We start from the raw sequence: 12,224 nt of genomic DNA on the forward strand, positions 1-12,224 counted from the left end.
TTTCCGCCTTGCGAGATAAATTGACAAGAAGGACCACTCGGGAGTGGATTTTTTGGAAAATCTCGCCCTGCCCATCGCGTAGCCATGGGTTTGGATCAGATCTCCGATTGGATTGGGATCGGAAGGACGCTAGTATGTCGCTCAAGGATTATTTGAATTTAAGTAATTAGTTTGATGGGTGCGATCATACCAGCACTAATGCACCGGATCCCATCAGAACTCCGCAGTTAAGCGTGCTTGGGCGAGAGTAGTACTAGGATGGGTGACCTCCTGGGAAGTCCTCGTGTTGCACCCCTCGTTTTTGTTTTTTCCGCCTTGCGAGAAAAATTGACAAGAAGGACCACTCGGGAGTGCATTTTTGGGAAAATCTCGTCCTGCCAATCGCGTAGCCATGGGTTTGGATCAGATCTCCGTTTGGATTGGGATCGGAAGGACGCTAGTATTTCGCTGAAGGATTATATGAATGTAAAATAATTAGTTTGTTGGGTGCGATCATACCAGTACTAATGCACCGGATCCCATCAGAACTCCGCAGCTAAGCGTGCTTGGGCGAGAGTAGTACTAGGATGGGTGACCTCCTGGAAAGTCCTCGTGTTGCACCCCTCGTTTTTGTTTTTTCCGTCTTGCGAGATAAATTGACAAGGAGGACCACTCGGGAGTGGATTTTTAGGAAAATCTCGCACTGCCCATCGCGTAGCGATGGGTTTGGATCAGATCTCCGTTTGGATTGGTATCGGAAGGACGCTAGTATGTCGCTCTAGGATTATTTGAATTTTAAGTAATTAGTTTGATGGGTGCGATCATACCAGCACTAATGCACCGGATCCCATCAGACCTCAGCAGTTAAGCGTGGTTGGGCGAGAGTAGTACTAGGATGGGTGACCTCCGGGGAAGTCCTCGTGTTGCACCCCTCGTTTTTATTTTTTCCGCCTTGCGAGATAAATTGACAAGAAGGACCACTCGGGAGTGGATTTTTAGGAAAATCCCGCCCTGCCCATCGCGTAGCGATGGGTTTGGATCAGATCTCCGTTTGGATTGGGATCGAAGGACGCTAGTATGTCGCTCAAGGATTATATGAATTTTAAGTAATTAGTTTGATGGGTGCGATCATACCAGCACTAATGCACCGGATCCCATCAGAACTCCGCAGTTAAGCGTGCTTGGGCGAGAGTAGTACTAGGATGGGTGACCTCCTGGGAAGTCCTCGCGTTGCACCCCTCGTTGATTTTTTTTCCGCCTTGCGAGATAAATTGACAAGAAGGACCACTCGGGAGTGGATTTTTCGGAAAATCTCGCCCTGCCCATCGCGTAGCCATGGGTTTGGATCAGATCTCCGTTTGGATTGGGATCGGAAGGACGCTAGTATGTCGCTCAAGGATTATATGAATTTTAAGTAATTAGTTTGATGGGTGCCATCATACCAGCACTAATGCACCGGATCCCATCAGAACTCCGCAGTTAAGCGTGCTTGGGCGAGAGTAGTACTAGGATGGGTGACCTCCTGGGAAGTCCTCGTGTTGCACCCCTCGTTTTTGTTTTCTCCGCCTTGCGAGATAAATGGACAAGAAGGACCACTCGGGGGTGGATTTTTGAGAAAATCTCGCCCTGCCCATCGCGTAGCTATGGGTTTGGATCAGATCTCCGTTTGGATTGGGATCGGAAGGACGCTGGTATGTCGCTCAAGGATTATATGAATTTTAAGTAATTAGTTTGATGGGTGCGATCATACCAGCACTAATGCACCGGATCCCATCAGAACTCCGCAGTTAAGCGTGCTTGGGCGAGAGTAGTACTAGGATGGGTGACCTCCTGGGAAGTCCTCGTGTTGCACCCTCGTTTTTGTTTTCTCCGCCTTGCGAGATAAATTGACAAGAAGGACCACTCGGGGGTGGATTTTTGAGAAAATCTCGCCCTGCCCATCGCGTAGCTATGGGTTTGGATCAGATCTCCGCTTGGATTGGGATCGGAAGGACCGATCCCATCGTAACTCCGCAGCTAAGCTGCTTACAGAGTAGTACTAGGAGGTGACCTCTGGAAGTCCTCGTGTTGCACCCCTCGTTTTTGTTTTTCCGCCTTGCGAGATAAATTGACAAGAAGGACCACTCGGGAGTGGATTTTTCGGGAAATCTCGCCCTGCCCATCGCGTAGCCATGGGTTTGGATCAAATCTCCGATTGGATTGGGATCGGAAGGACGCTAGTATGTCGCTCAAGGATTATATGAATTTTAAGTAATTAGTTTGATGGGTGCGATCATACCAGCACTAATGCACCGGATCCCATCAGAACTCCGCAGTTAAGCGTGCTTGGGCGAGAGTAGTACTAGGATGGGTGACCTCCTGGGAAGTCCTCGTGTTGCACCCCTCGTTTTTGTTTTTTCCGCCTTGCGAGATAAATTGACAAGAAGGACCACTCGGGAGTGGATTTTTGGAAAATCTCGCCCTGCCCATCGCGTAGCCATGGGTTTGGATCAGATCTCCGTTTGGATTGGGATCGGAAGGACGCTAGTATGTCGCTCAAGGATTATATGAATTTTAAGTAATTAGTTTGATGGGTGCGATCATACCAGCACTAATGCACCGGATCCCATCAGAACTCCGCAGTTAAGCGTGCTTGGGCGAGAGTAGTACTAGGATGGGTGACCTCCTGGGAAGTCCTCGTGTTGCACCCCTCGTTTTTGTTTTTTCCGCCTTGCGAGATAAATCGACAAGAAGGAGCACTCGGGAGTGGATTTTTGGGAAAATCTCGCCCTGCCCATCGCGTAGCCATGGGTTTGGATCAGATCTCCGTTTGGATTGGGATCGGAAGGACGCTAGTATGTCGCTCAAGGATTATATGAATTTTAAGTAATTAGTTTGATGGGTGCGATCATACCAGCACTAATGCACCGGATCCCATCAGAACTCCGCAGTTAAGCGTGCTTGGGCGAGAGTAGTACTAGGATGGGTGACCTCCTGGGAAGTCCTCGTGTTGCACCCCTCGTTTTTGTTTTTTCCGCCTTGCGAGATAAATTGACAAGAAGGACCACTCGGGAGTGGATTTTTGGGAAAATCTCGCCCTGCCCATCGCGTAGCCATGGGTTTGGATCAGATCTCCGTTTGGATTGGGATCGGAAGGACGCTAGTATGTCGCTCAAGGATTATATTGAATTTTAAGTAATTAGTTTGATGGGTGCGATCATACCAGCACTAATGCACCGGATCCCATCAGAACTCCGCAGTTAAGCGTGCTTGGGCGAGAGTAGTACTAGGATGGGTGACCTCCTGGGAAGTCCTCGTGTTGCACCCCTCGTTTTTGTTTTTTCCGCCTTGCGAGATAAATTGACAAGAAGGACCACTCGGGAGTGGATTTTTCGGAAAATCTCGCCCTGCTCATCGCGTAGCCATGGGTTTGGATCAGATCTCCGATTGGATTGGGATCGGAAGGACGCTAGTATGTCGCTCAAGGATTATTTGAATTTTAAGTATTTAGTTTGATGGGTGCGATCATACCAGCACTAATGCACCGGATCCCTCGGACTCCGCAAGTAGCTAAGCGTGTTTAACAGAGAATTTTAGGATGGGTGATTCCCTGGCGTCCTCGTAAGTTGTACCCTCGCTTTTGCTTTTTTTTTCCGGCCATAGATAAATTGATACACAAGAAGGAGCACTCGGGAGTGGATTTTTGGGAAAATCTCGCCCTGCCCATCGCGTAGCCATGGGTTTGGATCAGATCTCCGTTTGGATTGGGATCGGAAGGACGCCAGTATGTCGCTCAAGGATTATATGAATTTTAAGTAATTAGTTTGATGGGTGCGATCATACCAGCACTAATGCACCTGATCCCATCATAACTCCGCAGTTAAGCGTGCTTGGGCGAGAGTAGTACTAGGATGGGTGACCTCCTGGGAAGTCCTCGTGTTGCACCCCTCGTTTTTGTTTTTTCCGCCTTGCGAGATAAATTGACAAGAAGGACCACTCGGGAGTGGATTTTTCGGGAAATCTCGCCCTGCCCATCGCGTAGCCATGGGTTTGGATCAGATCTCCGTTTGGATTGGGATCGGAAGGACGCTAGTATGTCGCTCAAGGATTATATGAATTTTAAGTAATTAGTTTGATGGGTGCGATCATACCAGCACTAATGCACCGGATCCCATCAGAACTCCGCAGTTAAGCGTGCTTGGGCGAGAGTAGTACTAGGATGGGTGACCTCCTGGGAAGTCCTCGTGTTGCACCCCTCGTTTTTGTTTTTTCCGCCTTGCGAGATAAATTGACAAGAAGGAGCACTCGGGAGTGGATTTTTGGGAAAATCTCGCCCTGCCCATCGCGTAGCCATGGGTTTGGATCAGATCTCCGTTTGGATTGGGATCGGAAGGACGCTAGTATGTCGCTCAAGGATTATATGAATTTTAAGTAATTAGTTTGATGGGTGCGATCATACCAGCACTAATGCACCGGATCCCATCAGAACTCCGCAGTTAAGCGTGCTTGGGCGAGAGTAGTACTAGGATGGGTGACCTCCTGGGAAGTCCTCGTGTTGCACCCCTCGTTTTTGTTTTTTCCGCCTTGCGAGATAAATTGACAAGAAGGACCACTCGGGAGTGGATTTTTGGGAAAATCTCGCCCTGCCCATCGCGTAGCCATGGGTTTGGATCAGATCTCCGTTTGGATTGGGATCGGAAGGACGCTAGTATGTCGCTCAAGGATTATATGAATTTTAAGTAATTAGTTTGATGGGTGCGATCATACCAGCACTAATGCACCGGATCCCATCAGAACTCCGCAGTTAAGCGTGCTTGGGCGAGAGTAGTACTAGGATGGGTGACCTCCTGGGAAGTCCTCGTGTTGCACCCCTCGTTTTTGTTTTTTCCGCCTTGCGAGATAAATTGACAAGAAGGACCACTCGGGAGTGGATTTTTGGGAAAATCTCGCCCTGCCCATCGCGTAGCCATGGGTTTGGATCAGATCTCCGTTTGGATTGGGATCGGAAGGACCGGATCCCATCAGAACTCCGCAGTTAAGCGTGCTTGGGCGAGAGTAGTACTAGGATGGGTGACCTCCTGGGAAGTCCTCGTGTTGCACCCCTCGTTTTTTTTTTTTCCGCCTTGCGAGATAAATTGACAAGAAGGAGCACTCGGGAGTGGATTTTTGGGAAAATCTCGCCCTGCCCATCGCATAGCCATGGGTTTGGATCAGATCTCCGTTTGGATTGGGATCGGAAGGACGCTAGTATGTCGCTCAAGGATTATTTGAATTTTAAGTATTTAGTTTGATAGGTGCGATCATACCAGCACTAATGCACCGGATCCCATCAGAACTCCGCAGTTAAGCGTGCTTGGGCGAGAGTAGTACTAGGATGGGTGACCTCCTGGGAAGTCCTCGTGTTGCACCCCTCGTTTTTGCTTTTTCCGCCTTGCGAGATAAATTGACAAGAAGGAGCACTCGGGAGTGGATTTTTGGGAAAATCTCGCCCTGCCCATCGCGTAGCCATGGGTTTGGATCAGATCTCCGTTTGGATTGGGATCGGAAGGACGCCAGTATGTCGCTCAAGGATTATATGAATTTTAAGTAATTAGTTTGATGGGTGCGATCATACCAGCACTAATGCACCGGATCCCACCAGAACTCCGCAGTTAAGCGTGCTTGGGCGAGAGTAGTACTAGGATGGGTGACCTCCTGGGAAGTCCTCGTGTTGCACCCCTCGTTTTTGTTTTTTCCGCCTTGCGAGATAAATTGACAAGAAGGAGCACTCGGGAGTGGATTTTTGGGAAAATCTCGCCCTCCCCATCGCGTAGCCATGCGTTTGGATCAGATCTCCGTTTGGATTGGGATCGGAAGGACCGATCCCATCAGAACTCCGCAGTTAAGCGTGCTTGGGAGAGAGTAGTACTAGGATGGGTGACCTCCTGGGAAGTCCTCGTGTTGCACCCCTCGTTTTTGTTTTTTCCGCCTTGTGAGATAAATTGACAAGAAGGACCACTCGGGAGTGGATTTTTCGGGAAATCTCGCCCTGCCCATCGCGTAGCCATGGGTTTGGATCAGATCTCCGTTTGGATTGGGATCGGAAGGACGCTAGTATGTCGGTCAAGGATTATATGAATTTTAAGTAATTAATTTGATGGCGCGACCACAGCTCACATTCACGCACCGGATCCATCGAATCTCCAAAGGTTGCTGTTTCTGCCAGTAGTACTAGGATGGGTGACCTCCTGGAAAGTCCTCGTGTTGCACCCCTCGTTTTTGTTTTTTCCGCCTTGCGAGATAAATTGACAAGAAGGAGCACTCGGGAGTGGATTTTTGGGAAAATCTCGCCCTGCCCATCGCGTAGCCATGGGTTTGGATCAGATCTCCGTTTGGATTGGGATCGGAAGGACGCCAGTATGTCGCTCAAGGATTATATGAATTTTAAGTAATTAGTTTGATGGGTGCGATCATATCAGCACTAATGCACCGGATCCCATCAGAACTCCGCAGTTAAGCGTGCTTGGGCGAGAGTAGTACTAGGATGGGTGACCTCCTGGGAAGTCCTCGTGTTGCACCCCTCGTTTTTATTTTTTCCGCCTTGCGAGATAAATTGACAAGAAGGACCACTCGGGAGTGGATTTTTAGGAAAATCGCGCCCTGCCCATCGCGTAGCGATGGGGTTGGATCAGATCTCCGTTTGGATTGGGATCGGAAGGACGCTAGTATGTCGCTCTAGGATTATTTGAATTTTAAGTAATTAGTTTGATGGGTGCGATCATACCAGCACTACTGCACCGGATCCCATCAGAACTCCGCAGTTAAGCGTGCTTGGGCGAGAGTAGTACTAGGATGGGTGACCTCCTGGGAAGTCCTCGTGTTGCACCCCTCGCTTTTGTTTTCTCCGCCTTGCGAGATAAATTGACAAGAAGGACCACTCGGGGGTGGATTTTTGAGAAAATCTCGCCCTGCCCATCGCGTAGCTATGGGTTTGGATCAGATCTCCGCTTGGATTGGGATCGGAAGGACGCTAGTATGTCGCTCAAGGATTATTTGAATTTTAAGTAATTAGTTTTGATGGGTGCGATCATACCAGCACTAATGCACCGGATCCCATCAGAACTCCGCAGTTAAGCGTGCTTGGGCGAGAGTAGTACTAGGATGGGTGACCTCCTGGGAAGTCCTCGTGTTGCACCCCTCGTTTTTGTTTTTTCCGCCTTGCGAGATAAATTGACAAGAAGGAGCACTCTGGAGTGGATTTTTTGGAAAATCTCGCCCACGATAGCCATGGGTTTGATCGACCGCTTGGATTGACCTGGCTGGACTTGCATGTCGCTCAAGGATTATATGAATTTTAAGTAATTAGTTTGATGGGTGCGATCATACCAGCACTAATGCACCTGATCCCATCATAACTCCGCAGTTAAGCGTGCTTGGGCGAGAGTAGTACTAGGATGGGTGACCTCCTCGGAAGTCCTCGTGTTGCACCCCTCGTTTTTGTTTTTTCCGCCTTGCGAGATAAATTGACAAGAAGGAGCACTCTGGAGTGGATTTTTTGGAAAATCTCGCCCTGCCCATCGCGTAGCCATGGGTTTGGATCAGATCTCCGTTTGGATTGGGATCGGAAGGACGCTAGTATGTCGCTCAAGGATTATTTGAATTTTAAGTAATTAGTTTTGATGGGTGCGATCATACCAGCACTAATGCACCGGATCCCATCAGAACTCCACAGTTAAGCGTGCTTGGGCGAGAGTAGTACTAGGATGGGTGACCTCCTGGGAAGTCCTCGTGTTGCACCCCTCGTTGATTTTTTTTCCGCCTTGCGAGATAAATTGACAAGAAGGACCACTCGGGAGTGGATTTTTCGGAAAATCTCGCCCTGCCCATCGCGTAGCCATGGGTTTGGATCAGATCTCCGATTGGATTGGGATCGGAAGGACACTAGTATGTCGCTCAAGGATTATTTGAATTTTAAGTATTTAGTTTGATAGGTGCGATCATACCAGCACTAATGCACCGGATCCCATCAGAACTCCGCAGTTAAGCGTGCTTGGGCGAGAGTAGTACTAGGATGGGTGCCCTCCTGGGAAGTCCTCGTGTTGCACCTCTCGTTTTTGTTTTTTCCGCCTTGCGAGATAAATTGACAAGAAGGAGCACTCGGGAGTGGATTTTTGGGAAAATCTCGCCCTCCCCATCGCGTAGCGATGGGTTTGGATCAGATCTCCGTTTGGATTGGGATCGGAAGGACGCTAGTATGTCGCTCAAGGATTATATGAATTTTAAGTAATTAGATTGATGGGTGCGATCATACCAGCACTAATGCACCGGATCCCATCAGAACTCCGCAGTTAAGCGTGCTTGGGCGAGAGTAGTACTAGGATGGGTGACCTCCTGGGAAGTCCTCGTGTTGCACCTCTCGTTTTTGTTTTTTCCGCCTTGCGAGATAAATTGACAAGAAGGAGCACTCGGGAGTGGATTTTTGGGAAAATCTCGCCCTCCCCATCGCGTAGCGATGGGTTTGGATCAGATCTCCGTTTGGATTGGGATCGGAAGGACGCTAGTTTGTCGCTCAAGGATTATATGAATTTTAAGTAATTAGTTTGATGGTGCGATCATACCAGCACTAATGCACCGGATCCCATCAGAACTCCGCAGTTAAGCGTGCTTGGGCGAGAGTAGTACTAGGATGGGTGACCTCCTGGGAAGTCCTCGTGTTGCACCCCACGTTTTTGTTTTCTCCGCCTTGCGAGATAAATTGACAAGAAGGACCACTCGGGAGTGGATTTTTGGGAAAATCTCGCCCTGCCCATCGCGTAGCCATGGGTTTTGGATCAGATCTCCGTTTGGATTGGGATCGGAAGGACGCTAGTATGTCGCTCAAGGATTATATGAATTTTAAGTAATTAGTTTGATGGATGTGATCATACCAGCACTAATGCACCGGATCCCATCAGAACTCCGCAGTTAAGCGTGCTTGGGCGAGAGTAGTACTAGGATGGGTGACCTCCTGGGAAGTCCTCGTGTTGCACCCCTCGTTTTTGTTTTTTCGGCCTTGCGAGATAAATTGACAAGAAGGAGCACTCAGGAGTGGATTTTTGGGAAAATCTCGCCCTGCCCATCGCGTAGCCATGGGTTTGGATCAGATCTCCGTTTGGATTGGGATCGGAAGGACGCTAGTATGTCGCTCAAGGATTATATGAATTTTAAGTAGTTAGTTTGATGGGTGCGATCATACCAGCACTAATGCACCGGATCCCATCAGAACTCCGCAGTTAAGCGTGCTTGGGCGAGAGTAGTACTAGGATGGGTGACCTCCTGGGAAGTTCTCGTGTTGCACCCCTCGTTTTTGTTTTTTCCGCCTTGCGAGATAAATTGACAAGAAGGAGCACTCGGGAGTGGATTTTTGGGAAAATCTCGCCCTGCCCATCGCGTAGCCATGGGTTTGGATCAGATCTCCGTTTGGATTGGGATCGGAAGGACGCTAGTATGTTGCTCAAGGATTATATGAATTTTAAGTAATTAGTTTGATGGGTGCGATCATACCAGCACTAATGCACCGGATCCCATCAGAACTCCGCAGCTAAGCGTGCTTGGGCGAGAGTGGTACTAGGATGGGTGACCTCCTGGGAAGTCCTCGTGTTGCACCCCTCGTTTTTGTTTTTTCCGCCTTGCGAGATAAATTGACAAGAAGGAGCACTCGGGAGTGGATTTTTGGGAAAATCTCGCCCTGCCCATCGCGTAGCCATGGGTTTGGATCAGATCTCCGTTTTGATTGGGATCGGAAGGACGCTAGTATGTCGCTCAAGGATTATATGAATTTTAAGTAATTAGTTTGATGGGTGCGATCATACCAGCACTAATGCACCAGATCCCATCAGAACTCCGCAGTTAAGCGTGCTTGGGCGAGAGTAGTACTAGGATGGGTGACCTCCTGGGAAGTCCTCGTGTTGCACCCCTCGTTTTTATTTTTTCGGCCTTGCGAGATAAATTGACAAGAAGGAGCACTCGGGAGCGGATTTTTGGGAAAATCTCGCCCTGCCATCGTAATGGGTTTGGATCAGATCTCCGATTTGGATTGGATCGGAAGGACCTTCAGTCGCTCAAGGATTATATGAATTTTTAGTAATTAGTTTGATGGGTGCGATCATACCAGCACTAATGCACCGGATCCCATCAGAACTCCGCAGTTAAGCGTGCTTGGGCGAGAGTAGTACTAGGATGGGTGACCTCCTGGGAAGTCCTCGTGTTGCACCCCTCGTTTTTGTTTTTCCCGCCTTGCGAGATAAATTGACAAGAAGGAGCACTCGGGAGTGGATTTTTTGGGAAATCTCGCCCTGCCCATCGCGTAGCCATGGGTTTGGATCAGATCTCCGTTTGGATTGGGATCGGAAGGACGCTAGTGTGTCGCTCAAGGATTATATGAATTTTAAGTAATTAGTTTGATGGGTGCGATCATACCAGCACTAATGCACCGGATCCCATCAGAACTCCGCAGTTAAGCGTGCTTGGGCGAGAGTAGTACTAGGATGGGTGACCTCCTGGGAAGTCCTCGTGTTGCACCCCTCGTTTTTGTTTTTCCCGCCTTGCGAGATAAATTGACAAGAAGGAGCACTCGGGAGTGGATTTTTTGGGAAATCTCGCCCTGCCCATCGCGTAGCCATGGGTTTGGATCAGATCTCCGTTTGGATTGGGATCGGAAGGACGCTAGTATGTCGCTCAAGGATTATATGAATTTTAAGTAATTAGTTTGATGGGTGCGATCATACCAGCACTAATGCACCGGATCCCATCAGAACTCCGCAGTTAAGCATGCTTGGGCGAGAGTAGTACTAGGATGGGTGACCTCCTGGGAAGTCCTCGTGTTGCACCCCTCGTTTTTGTTTTTTCCGCCTTGCGAGATAAATTGACAAGAAGGAGCACTCGGGAGTGGATTTTTGGGAAAATCTCGCCCTGCCCATCGCGTAGCCATGGGTTTGGATCAGATCTCCATTTGGATTGGGATCGGAAGGACGCTAGTATGTCGCTCAAGGATTATATGAATTTTAAGTAATTAGTTTGATGGGTGCGATCATGCCAGCACTAATGCACCGGATCCCATCAGAACTCCGCAGTTAAGCGTGCTTGGGCGAGAGTAGTACTAGGATGGGTGACCTCCTGGGAAGTCCTCGTGTTGCACCCCTCGTTTTTATTTTTTCGGCCTTGCGAGATAAATTGACAAGAAGGAGCACTCGGGAGTGGATTTTTGGGAAAATCTCGCCCTGCCCATCGCGTAGCCATGGGTTTGGATCAGATCTCCGTTTGGATTGGGATCGGAAGGACGCTAGTATGTCGCTCAAGGATTATTTGATTTTTAAGTAATTAGTTTGATGGGTGCGATCATACCAGCACTAATGCACCGGATCCCATCAGAACTCCGCAGTTAAGCGTGCTTGGGCGAGAGTAGTACTAGGATGGTGACCTCCTGGGAAGTCCTCGTGTTGCACCCCTCGTTTTTGTTTTTTCCGCCTTGCGAGATAAATTGACAAGAAGGAGCACTCGGGAGTGGATTTTTGGGAAAATCTCGCCCTGCCCATCGCGTAGCCATGGTTTTGGATCAGATCTCCGTTTGGATTGGGATCGGAAGGACGCTAGTATGTCGCTCAAGGATTATATGAATTTTAAGTAATTAGTTTGATGGGTGCGATCATACCAGCACTAATGCACCGGATCCCATCAGAACTCCGCAGTTAAGCGTGCTTGGGCGAGAGTAGTACTAGGATGGGTGACCTCTTGGGAAGTCCTCGTGTTGCACCCCTCGTTGATTTTTTTTCCGCCTTGCGAGATAAATTGACAAGAAGGAGCACTCGGGAGTGGATTTTTGGGAAAATCTCGCCCTGCCCATCGCGTAGCCATGGGTTTGGATCAGATCTCCGATTGGATTGGGATCGGAAGGACGCTAGTATGTCGCTCAAGGATTATTTGAATTTTATGTATTTAGTTTGATGGGTGCGATCATACCAGCACTAATGCACCAGATCCCATCAGAACTCCGCTGTTAAGCGTGCTTGGGCGAGAGTAGTACTAGGATGGGTGACCTCCTGGGAAGTCCTCGTGTTGCACCCCTCGTTTTTGTTTTCCCCGCCTTGCGAGATAAATTGACAAGAAGGACCACTCGGGGGTGGATTTTTGAGAAAATCTCGCCCTGCCCATCGCGTAGCAATGGGTTTGGATCAGTTCTCCGTTTGGATTGGGATCGGAAGGACGCTAGTATGTCGCTCAAGGATTATATGATTTTTAAGTAATTAGTT

At 48.9% G+C, this 12,224-nt stretch overlaps 35 non-coding genes and 1 pseudogene across 35 annotated transcripts; all 36 read left to right on the forward strand.

Moving 5' to 3' along the window:
- Positions 1–176: 176 nt before the first annotated feature.
- On the forward strand, positions 177–295 carry LOC118346253. The gene has a single exon (XR_004799595.1). It is a non-coding gene; the product is annotated as a 5S ribosomal RNA (ribosomal RNA).
- A 189-nt stretch (positions 296–484) lies between these two features.
- LOC118346270 lies at positions 485–603 on the forward strand. Its single transcript, XR_004799612.1, has one exon. It is a non-coding gene; the product is annotated as a 5S ribosomal RNA (ribosomal RNA).
- A 189-nt stretch (positions 604–792) lies between these two features.
- LOC118346274 lies at positions 793–911 on the forward strand. Its single transcript, XR_004799616.1, has one exon. It is a non-coding gene; the product is annotated as a 5S ribosomal RNA (ribosomal RNA).
- A 188-nt stretch (positions 912–1,099) lies between these two features.
- LOC118346255 lies at positions 1,100–1,218 on the forward strand. The gene has a single exon (XR_004799597.1). It is a non-coding gene; the product is annotated as a 5S ribosomal RNA (ribosomal RNA).
- A 189-nt stretch (positions 1,219–1,407) lies between these two features.
- On the forward strand, positions 1,408–1,526 carry LOC118346268. Its single transcript, XR_004799610.1, has one exon. It is a non-coding gene; the product is annotated as a 5S ribosomal RNA (ribosomal RNA).
- Positions 1,527–1,715: 189 nt separating this feature from the next.
- LOC118346250 lies at positions 1,716–1,834 on the forward strand. Its single transcript, XR_004799592.1, has one exon. It is a non-coding gene; the product is annotated as a 5S ribosomal RNA (ribosomal RNA).
- Positions 1,835–2,243: 409 nt separating this feature from the next.
- Positions 2,244–2,362, forward strand: LOC118346264. The gene has a single exon (XR_004799606.1). It is a non-coding gene; the product is annotated as a 5S ribosomal RNA (ribosomal RNA).
- Positions 2,363–2,550: 188 nt separating this feature from the next.
- LOC118346275 lies at positions 2,551–2,669 on the forward strand. The gene has a single exon (XR_004799617.1). It is a non-coding gene; the product is annotated as a 5S ribosomal RNA (ribosomal RNA).
- Positions 2,670–2,858: 189 nt separating this feature from the next.
- Positions 2,859–2,977, forward strand: LOC118346277. The gene has a single exon (XR_004799618.1). It is a non-coding gene; the product is annotated as a 5S ribosomal RNA (ribosomal RNA).
- Positions 2,978–3,167: 190 nt separating this feature from the next.
- LOC118346243 lies at positions 3,168–3,286 on the forward strand. Its single transcript, XR_004799585.1, has one exon. It is a non-coding gene; the product is annotated as a 5S ribosomal RNA (ribosomal RNA).
- A 501-nt stretch (positions 3,287–3,787) lies between these two features.
- LOC118346272 lies at positions 3,788–3,906 on the forward strand. The gene has a single exon (XR_004799614.1). It is a non-coding gene; the product is annotated as a 5S ribosomal RNA (ribosomal RNA).
- Positions 3,907–4,095: 189 nt separating this feature from the next.
- On the forward strand, positions 4,096–4,214 carry LOC118346244. The gene has a single exon (XR_004799586.1). It is a non-coding gene; the product is annotated as a 5S ribosomal RNA (ribosomal RNA).
- A 189-nt stretch (positions 4,215–4,403) lies between these two features.
- LOC118346245 lies at positions 4,404–4,522 on the forward strand. Its single transcript, XR_004799587.1, has one exon. It is a non-coding gene; the product is annotated as a 5S ribosomal RNA (ribosomal RNA).
- Positions 4,523–4,711: 189 nt separating this feature from the next.
- LOC118346246 lies at positions 4,712–4,830 on the forward strand. The gene has a single exon (XR_004799588.1). It is a non-coding gene; the product is annotated as a 5S ribosomal RNA (ribosomal RNA).
- A 117-nt stretch (positions 4,831–4,947) lies between these two features.
- On the forward strand, positions 4,948–5,061 carry LOC118346276 (annotated as a pseudogene).
- A 189-nt stretch (positions 5,062–5,250) lies between these two features.
- LOC118346258 lies at positions 5,251–5,369 on the forward strand. The gene has a single exon (XR_004799600.1). It is a non-coding gene; the product is annotated as a 5S ribosomal RNA (ribosomal RNA).
- A 189-nt stretch (positions 5,370–5,558) lies between these two features.
- Positions 5,559–5,677, forward strand: LOC118346266. Its single transcript, XR_004799608.1, has one exon. It is a non-coding gene; the product is annotated as a 5S ribosomal RNA (ribosomal RNA).
- A 722-nt stretch (positions 5,678–6,399) lies between these two features.
- LOC118346259 lies at positions 6,400–6,518 on the forward strand. The gene has a single exon (XR_004799601.1). It is a non-coding gene; the product is annotated as a 5S ribosomal RNA (ribosomal RNA).
- A 189-nt stretch (positions 6,519–6,707) lies between these two features.
- On the forward strand, positions 6,708–6,826 carry LOC118346252. Its single transcript, XR_004799594.1, has one exon. It is a non-coding gene; the product is annotated as a 5S ribosomal RNA (ribosomal RNA).
- Positions 6,827–7,016: 190 nt separating this feature from the next.
- On the forward strand, positions 7,017–7,135 carry LOC118346247. The gene has a single exon (XR_004799589.1). It is a non-coding gene; the product is annotated as a 5S ribosomal RNA (ribosomal RNA).
- Positions 7,136–7,309: 174 nt separating this feature from the next.
- Positions 7,310–7,428, forward strand: LOC118346273. The gene has a single exon (XR_004799615.1). It is a non-coding gene; the product is annotated as a 5S ribosomal RNA (ribosomal RNA).
- A 190-nt stretch (positions 7,429–7,618) lies between these two features.
- On the forward strand, positions 7,619–7,737 carry LOC118346260. The gene has a single exon (XR_004799602.1). It is a non-coding gene; the product is annotated as a 5S ribosomal RNA (ribosomal RNA).
- A 189-nt stretch (positions 7,738–7,926) lies between these two features.
- On the forward strand, positions 7,927–8,045 carry LOC118346262. Its single transcript, XR_004799604.1, has one exon. It is a non-coding gene; the product is annotated as a 5S ribosomal RNA (ribosomal RNA).
- A 189-nt stretch (positions 8,046–8,234) lies between these two features.
- On the forward strand, positions 8,235–8,353 carry LOC118346254. The gene has a single exon (XR_004799596.1). It is a non-coding gene; the product is annotated as a 5S ribosomal RNA (ribosomal RNA).
- Positions 8,354–8,541: 188 nt separating this feature from the next.
- Positions 8,542–8,660, forward strand: LOC118346257. The gene has a single exon (XR_004799599.1). It is a non-coding gene; the product is annotated as a 5S ribosomal RNA (ribosomal RNA).
- Positions 8,661–8,850: 190 nt separating this feature from the next.
- On the forward strand, positions 8,851–8,969 carry LOC118346267. The gene has a single exon (XR_004799609.1). It is a non-coding gene; the product is annotated as a 5S ribosomal RNA (ribosomal RNA).
- Positions 8,970–9,158: 189 nt separating this feature from the next.
- Positions 9,159–9,277, forward strand: LOC118346242. Its single transcript, XR_004799584.1, has one exon. It is a non-coding gene; the product is annotated as a 5S ribosomal RNA (ribosomal RNA).
- Positions 9,278–9,466: 189 nt separating this feature from the next.
- Positions 9,467–9,585, forward strand: LOC118346265. Its single transcript, XR_004799607.1, has one exon. It is a non-coding gene; the product is annotated as a 5S ribosomal RNA (ribosomal RNA).
- Positions 9,586–9,774: 189 nt separating this feature from the next.
- LOC118346261 lies at positions 9,775–9,893 on the forward strand. The gene has a single exon (XR_004799603.1). It is a non-coding gene; the product is annotated as a 5S ribosomal RNA (ribosomal RNA).
- Positions 9,894–10,073: 180 nt separating this feature from the next.
- On the forward strand, positions 10,074–10,192 carry LOC118346248. Its single transcript, XR_004799590.1, has one exon. It is a non-coding gene; the product is annotated as a 5S ribosomal RNA (ribosomal RNA).
- Positions 10,193–10,381: 189 nt separating this feature from the next.
- LOC118346249 lies at positions 10,382–10,500 on the forward strand. The gene has a single exon (XR_004799591.1). It is a non-coding gene; the product is annotated as a 5S ribosomal RNA (ribosomal RNA).
- Positions 10,501–10,689: 189 nt separating this feature from the next.
- LOC118346263 lies at positions 10,690–10,808 on the forward strand. Its single transcript, XR_004799605.1, has one exon. It is a non-coding gene; the product is annotated as a 5S ribosomal RNA (ribosomal RNA).
- Positions 10,809–10,997: 189 nt separating this feature from the next.
- LOC118346256 lies at positions 10,998–11,116 on the forward strand. The gene has a single exon (XR_004799598.1). It is a non-coding gene; the product is annotated as a 5S ribosomal RNA (ribosomal RNA).
- Positions 11,117–11,305: 189 nt separating this feature from the next.
- LOC118346271 lies at positions 11,306–11,423 on the forward strand. The gene has a single exon (XR_004799613.1). It is a non-coding gene; the product is annotated as a 5S ribosomal RNA (ribosomal RNA).
- Positions 11,424–11,612: 189 nt separating this feature from the next.
- LOC118346251 lies at positions 11,613–11,731 on the forward strand. Its single transcript, XR_004799593.1, has one exon. It is a non-coding gene; the product is annotated as a 5S ribosomal RNA (ribosomal RNA).
- A 189-nt stretch (positions 11,732–11,920) lies between these two features.
- On the forward strand, positions 11,921–12,039 carry LOC118346269. The gene has a single exon (XR_004799611.1). It is a non-coding gene; the product is annotated as a 5S ribosomal RNA (ribosomal RNA).
- The last annotated feature ends 185 nt before the right edge of the window (positions 12,040–12,224 follow it).

The sequence above is a fragment of the Juglans regia genome, unplaced genomic scaffold (genome assembly GCF_001411555.2).
Source record: "Juglans regia cultivar Chandler unplaced genomic scaffold, Walnut 2.0 Scaffold_716, whole genome shotgun sequence".
NCBI lineage: Eukaryota > Viridiplantae > Streptophyta > Magnoliopsida > Fagales > Juglandaceae > Juglans > Juglans regia.